We start from the raw sequence: 7534 nt of genomic DNA on the forward strand, positions 1-7534 counted from the left end.
CGGAAATTGTTGTTAATAGACTTGCCGCCGCTGTTAAAACTCTTGTCCCTGCTGGCCAGAATGGCATGATGAAAGAGGACGGTGATGAGATGTTGAGGCTCATCAAAAGGAATGAGTACAACGTTGTAGATCAGCTTCTACAAACTCCATCAAAGATCTCGGTGCTATCTTTGTTATTAAACTCAGAACCACACTGTGAAGCTCTGCAGAAGGTGTTGGACGTGGCGTTGGTAGATAATGACGTCACAATAGAACAATTCGATAGCATTGTTGCAAACATCACCACTTGTAACAATTTGAGTTTTTGTGATGCTGATCTCCCCGAGGAGGGAAGAGACCACAATTTGGCACTTCACATTTCAATGAACTGTAAAGATGATGCCATGTCTAATGTGGTGGTAGACACTGGATCATCACTGAATGTGTTGCCAAAATCCACTCTCGCAAGATTGTCATATCAGGGGCCTCCCATGAGGTAGAGTGGAGTGGTGGTAAAAGCTTTTGATGAATCCCGCAAAATTGTGATTGGTGAGGTTGAACTCCCAGTCAAGATTGGACCAAGTGATTTCCAAATCACTTTTCAGGTTATGGATATCCACCCATCATATAGCTGTTTGATGGGCAGACCATGGATTCACGAGGCAGGCGCTGTGACATCCACCCTACACCAGAAGATGAAGTTCGTTAAGAACAAAAAGTTGGTAGTGGTAGGGGGAGAGAAGGCTCTCTTGGTAAGCCATATGTCTTCCTTTTCTTATATAGATGCCGAGGATGAAGTTGGGACGTTGTTACAAGCTTTGCCTATTGCTTGAACCTTCTAAGAAAGGAACTTCTTCATTTGCGTCCTACAATGATGCGAAGTTGGCCATTGAGCATGGCGCAACTACTGGTTTAGGACAAATGATCAAGCTGGAAGACAATAAGTCTCGGGCTGGCATAAGGTATTCTCGGGCACTTTCAACAAGCATGGGCTGTTTCAGAGTGGTAGTTTTATTCACACGGTTGAAGACCAGGAAGCTGCTGCTCTTGTGGAAGAGGATGCAGAGAAAGATTCTGGCAACTTTGTCATCCCTGGAGGGGTCTGCAATAACTGGGTCGCTGTTGATGTTCCAAACAGTTGTCCATAAGTCAACGTAATGTTCACTTTTTGTTTAAAAACCCTCCTCCCATGCCAAAAGGAGAAGTGATGACATTGTTGGCCCATAAATACAATGATATTGCATTCAATAAATTCATGTTAAATGTTTGTTTTTCCAAATTATTTTCACTTTTTGCTTTTTGCATGAAATTGGTGATCACATAAAACCCTAAAAATAGAATAAAATCAATCTTTCCATATGCATAATGATTTTCCTTGTTTGAATTCTAATATCTCTCTTATATCCAAAATCATTATGCAGGTTGATCAAACCCATTGAACATAATTATCCAACACCATCTCCCAACTTTGAGTTCCCTGTATTTGAGGCCGAAGAAGATGACATTGAAGAGATTCTTGATGAGATTACCCGTCTGCTTAAGCACGAAGAGAAGATCCTTCGGCCACATCTTAAGAATCTGGAAACAGTCAACTTGGGGTCTGAAGACTGTGTGCAAGAAGTGAAGATTAGGGCACTCCTGGAAGAGTCTGTGAAGAAGGGGTTGATTGAGTTGCTACGAGAAAACGTCGACCTCTTTGCCTGGTCATATGAAGACATGCCTGGTCTAGATACTGATATCGTGCAACATTTCCTACCTTTGAAGCCTGAGTGCGTGCCTGTGAAGCAGAAGCTTAGAATAACTCATCCCAACATGGCAGTGAAGATCAAAGAAGAAGTTCAGAAACAAATTGATGTGGGGTTTCTGATGACTTCTACATATCCTCAATGGGTGGCCAATATTGTGCCTGTGCCTAAGAAAGAAGGAAAAGTCCGAATGTGTGTGGACTATAGAGACTTGAATAAAGCTAGTCTGAAAGATGATTTCCCTCTACCATATATTGATATGTTGGTAGACAATACAGCTAAATTCAATGTCTTCTCATTTATGGACAGATTTTCCGGATATAATCAGATCAAAATAGCACCCGAGGATATGGAGAAGACAACATTCATAACACCTTGGGGAACATTCTGTTATCGAGTGATGCCCTTCGGTTTGAAGAACGCCGGAGCCACGTATCAACGCGCTTTGACTACCTTGTTTCATGATATGATGCATAAGGAGATCAAGGTATATTTTGATGATATGATTGCGAAGTCGAGAGCGGAAGTTGAACATGTAGAACACTTGTTGAAGCTTTTTCAGCGTTTGAGGAAGTATAAGCTTCGTCTGAATCCTAACAAGTGTACATTTGGAGTCCGTTCTGGTAAGTTATTGGGCTTCATTGTCAGCGAGAGAGGTATTGAAGTTGATCATGCCAAGGTCAAAGCAATATAAGAGATGCCTGCGCCCAAATTTGAGAAGCAAGTCCGAGGGTTTCTTGGCCGCTTGAATTATATCTCTAGACTTATACCCCACATGACTGCCACATTTGCGCCAATATTCAAGCTCCTCCGGAAAGATCAGCATCATGATTGGACTGAGGATTGCCAGAAGGCCTTTGACAATATTAAAGAGTATCTGTCCGAGCCTCCGATTGTGTCTCCGCCTGTTGAAGGGAGACCCTTGATTATGTATCTGATAGTTCTTGAAGACTCAATGGGTTGTGTCCTTGGTCAGCAGGACGAATCTGGAAAGAAAGAGTATGCTATCTACTACCTGAGTAAGACGTTCACCGATTATGAGTCTCGATACTCAATGCTTGAGAAAACATGTTGTGCTTTGGCTTGGGCTGCTAAGCGCTTACGTCAGTATATGTTGAATCATACTACTTGGTTGATATCCAAAATGGATCCAATAAAGTATATCTTTGAGAATCCTGCTTTAACTGGGAGGATCTCCCGTTGGCAGATGTTGTTGTCTGAGTATGATATTGAGTATCGAGCTCAGAAGGCTATTAAAGGTAGTATCTTGGCTGACCACTTGGCACATCAACCAATTGAGGATTATCAGTCAGTTCAGTACGACTTCCCAGATGAGGAGATTCTGTATTTAAAAATGAAAGATTTCGATGAGCCTACGCTCGATGAAGGGCCAGAGCCTGGTTCCCGATGGAGCATGGTGTTTGATGGCACTGTAAATCAATATGGAAATGGTATTGGGGTAATGATTATTACTCCTCAGGGAACACATTTGCCTTTTACAGCAAGGCTAACTTTCAAATGCACGAATAATATGGCGGAGTACGAGGCCTGTATTATGGGTTTGGAAGAGTGCATTGATCTTAGGATCAAGCATCTTGATGTTTATGGTGATTCGGCCCTTGTTGTTAATCAGATTAAGGGTGAATTGGAGACGAATCAACCTGGCCTCATCCCATATAGAGATTATGCAAGGAGGATTTCAACATTCTTTACTGAAATTGAGTTCCACCATATCCCTGGAGATGAGAATCGGATGGCAGATGCTCTTGCTACGCTTGCTTCTATGATTGTAGTGAGACTCTGGAATGAGGTTCCCAATATCACTATGATGCGCTTGGACAAACCAGCTCATGTATTTGTAGTAGAAGAAGTGAAGGATGATAAGCCATGGTATTATGATATCAAATGTTTTCTTCAGAGTCAGATTTACCCGCTTGGGGCATCTGTGAAAGATAAGAAGACTTTGAGGAGATTATCTAGGCATGATCTCTTCCAATTCTTTGTTGTAGTGTGTTCTTGAGATGGCAAAGTAGTTAGGCTTAGGAATTGAAGCTCTATAATCAACCAAGGAAGTTGAAAATTGAACTGAAAAATTGAAGAAGAAATGCAAAATTCCTTTAAGTGAAAGGTGGGATTTCAATTCTGCAGAGTGTTAGGCGCCTTAAGGTTGGAAATGAATGAAGCCACTCATCTGTATTTAAAGCACAAGGTGATGCAAATCATGGAAAATTCGTGTGCATGTGGAATGAGGGCCTCCATGCATGTGTCTGTAGAGGCGCATGTGAGGCCCAAATGCAATTGCAAATGCAAGCTAAACATCAGCCAAGTGAATTTGGACGTGCAGATTTGATGGAAATGGCTTGTGCATGGAGTTTCAACATGTTATGCATAAATGAACATAAATCTTCATCCCTTCGAAAATGCACTTTTCCAAATTGAAACATGCTCATCTGGGTAATGGTTGGACAGGCCTTGACATGAGGAACAAATGTTATGTTAAACAAAAATCCATTTAGAGTTGGGAAATTATTGAAAATTGTTCATGAAGTTCAAGGTGGAAAACATGTGTATGTGAATTTTTTCAAAATGGACCAACTTCAAGCCCTTCTGTTTCAATGATGAAAGCCTCAAATGACAAAACCTTCAACATAAAAGTTGTATATATTTTCAAGGCAATCAATTTGGACTTAAATTTTGCATCATTTGGATTTTTGATGAGAAAGTTATCGGAACATGAATTTGGATTATGAAATTTTGTTCAACATAAAAAATGAAATAGACATCTTAAAATTTCCAATGCATTTGATAACACCTCAAAATCATGCAAAATGAGTGAGTTGGGTCCTTGGGAAGTTGACCCAAAATTAGGGTTTCAATAAAAATGACCTATAATGTATTGAAATGAATGATGACCTTCCAAGCTTCAAATCAATTTTTTATGAACATTAAAGTTGTTCATATGGTTCTTAAGAACATGTTTTCTCTTTGGGCCATCAACATTTGACAAACACATCAAAAGTTAGGTCTCAGTGGATTTCAATCATGTTTGCACAAAATAATTTCATAAACAATAACCTTTGCAACAAGTTGTGAAAAGAGCTCCCTAGGAGTACCTAGGATGTTGTGGGTGCCTAACACCTTCCCATAACATAACCAACCCCCTTACCCAGATCTCTGACCCTCTTTTACTAGTTTTGTTTGTAAAACTTTATAGGTTTTTGTTCGCTTTTTAACCATTCCTTTGGATAAATAGAAGTGCGGTGGCGACTCGACTTTGTATGATTTACCTTGGATTTAGTCAATATCTCCAATGGTAACGAAGACACCGCTACACATTTTAATGGATAACAGGTCTTTAAGTGAAAAACATTAGAGGTTCCCCAAGCAGTTAGCCCTTTCGGTATCCCTGGACGCTTGTGTTGATTCAGTTCCTTGGCGGAGTGTTTGTTCCCCCAGTAGAGCTTCATTCTGTTTCCCCAGCTGAGTTAATTGATTCAGATACCCTATGGTATGTTATTTTCCCCGAAAGAGTTTCTGGCTTCCCCAGCGGAGTTTGTGTTTCCTCAGTGTAGTGGGGTATTCGTTACCATTGGAGATATTGACTAAATCCAAGGTAAACCATACAAGTCGAGTCACCACCGCACTTCTATTTATCCAAAGGAATGGTTAGACAGCGAAGAAAAAACCTAAAAAGTTTTATTAAATCAAAAAACTAGTAAAAATGTCAGAGATCTGGGTAAGGGGGTTGGTTATGCAATGGGAAGGTTTTAAGCACCCAAAACATCCTAGGTACTCCTAGGGAGCCCTTTTCATACTTGTTGTAAGGTTGGTATTTTGTGAAAATTTGTTTGTGCAAACATGATTGAAGAAATGAGAAGAGAATATACAAGCTTATTTACATTTTGTGTTTGGATGGATAAACCCATTGCCTACGTACCATCTTAAAAAAAGATTAGGATCAAAACCTCGTAGTTCGGGGTAAAAATCTCAAAATGAGTTGGTGAATTGATTGGTCCAAAAGCCTTAAGGCCTTTTGTTATCCAAGGGAGAAAACTCAACCTAAAACCACAAATCCACCATGTGAGGATAGCTTCAACATGCTAGTGAGGGGTTAACCCTATCATAAGCATGGAAGACTCATTGTCCATCACTAAGGATATAGGTGAGTATTACATCTACCTCAACGATAACTCAAACCAAATAGCTAAGGGTTATGAAAATTTTGATTAAGAAGGTGGCCATTGAAACCACAAAAAGGCATTTGAATGGGTTATATTTACCAATGAAAAGTATGTACAGAATATGGTCAAAGTTGATTTAAGGATTCAATTCATAATAAGTGTTATGAAAAGAGTTTGAAAATCAAAATCATAAGGCTTAGGTTTCTAGTGTTTGAAAACAAATGTTAAATGTTTGCACAAAAGTTTTGGCTTAGGTTAGAGTGGAGGGAAGAAGAGGAATGGCTAAAGTCCTAGACATACAAGAGGTAAGGGATAAGAGAACAAGACCACAAATGGAGTTGCTCTCTTGAGATCATATTGGTGATCCAAGTAGCTCCCATCCTTTGGAATATGAAAGCAAAATAATAGTAAGCTCAAGCAAATCAACAATCAATTTAGCTCTTGGAAAGTTCCTCAATGGCTCTTAGATCTCTCTCTCTTAGAAGCTCATGGAAATGGTTCCTCACTTAGGCTCAATGTTGGAATCCCTAGCACAAGAACACACACATTAAAAAGTTCCATCAAGCAATCAAAAATGAACAAGAAAGAGTTTTAGAGATTGGTCCTTTCAAAGTTCTCTTCAACATTTATAGCATTCTAAAGGCCCAATGCCTAGTTGCTCTTTGGCTCCACATTTACATAGGGAAAGTCCTAAAGTCTAAGTCCATTTGTCCATTTCTTTGCATTTGGTCCACAACAATCAAAACAAAACCCAAGCACAATGATATATATACAAATATTTGCTCAAGTGAGCAAAAGGAAAATTGCATTAACATAAACATGTGCTCAAGTGAGCAAAGAAAAAAAGCAAATGAATAATATGTACAAGAATAATAAATTGCATAAAAGTAAAGGGCAAAAAGTAAATGTTAATTGTTAATTGTTAATGTTAGTAGTTAGTGTGCCATAAGGCAAATCTAGCGTTATGTTAAGTAATCGTAATTGGACTTATGTAGAAGTCACAACTATCTGAGGCCGGTCAATAATAATGTAGGCAACAACACAAGTTAGAAGTCTTGATTAGTGAACCAAGTTCCAAAAACTTGCCATGCCAAAAAGAAGATGAGAAATGATCTTGTATTGGTTTAAGTCCTATGAATGATTTAAGAAGCAATCTATCCTTAATGCAAAGCCATTCACTTGATCATTTGATCAAGATGAATTAGATTTGAATCAAGGAAGATTAAACCTCCCTAATCAATGCCAACTTATCAACCTTTAACTCATTGATCAAAAAAGAAAAGAAGAAGAAGAAGATGAAGGAGATAGATAATAGAAATGAAGAAAATAAAGTACATCCAATGAAAAGGAATGTACCAATCCATAAATGTTGACCAAAGATAGGGGAGATCAAGGTCAAACCCTCAAAATCAGAAATGAGATGAAGATTGGAAGTCAAGAAATAAACAAAATATTTTTTGGCATTTTTAATATTTCAAAATAAACTTGAATTAAAATATTAAAGAAAGGTCAAACTTCAAATTCACTTCAAATCAACTTTAAAAAGTCCAAGTGAATTATCCCAAGTTCAACATGGTCAAACAAAGTTTGATAAAAAATTTCAACATTTTTAAAAGTCAGAAACTATTT

Source organism: Lathyrus oleraceus, chromosome 4 (genome assembly GCF_024323335.1).
Source record: "Lathyrus oleraceus cultivar Zhongwan6 chromosome 4, CAAS_Psat_ZW6_1.0, whole genome shotgun sequence".
NCBI classification, from domain to species: domain Eukaryota; kingdom Viridiplantae; phylum Streptophyta; class Magnoliopsida; order Fabales; family Fabaceae; genus Lathyrus; species Lathyrus oleraceus.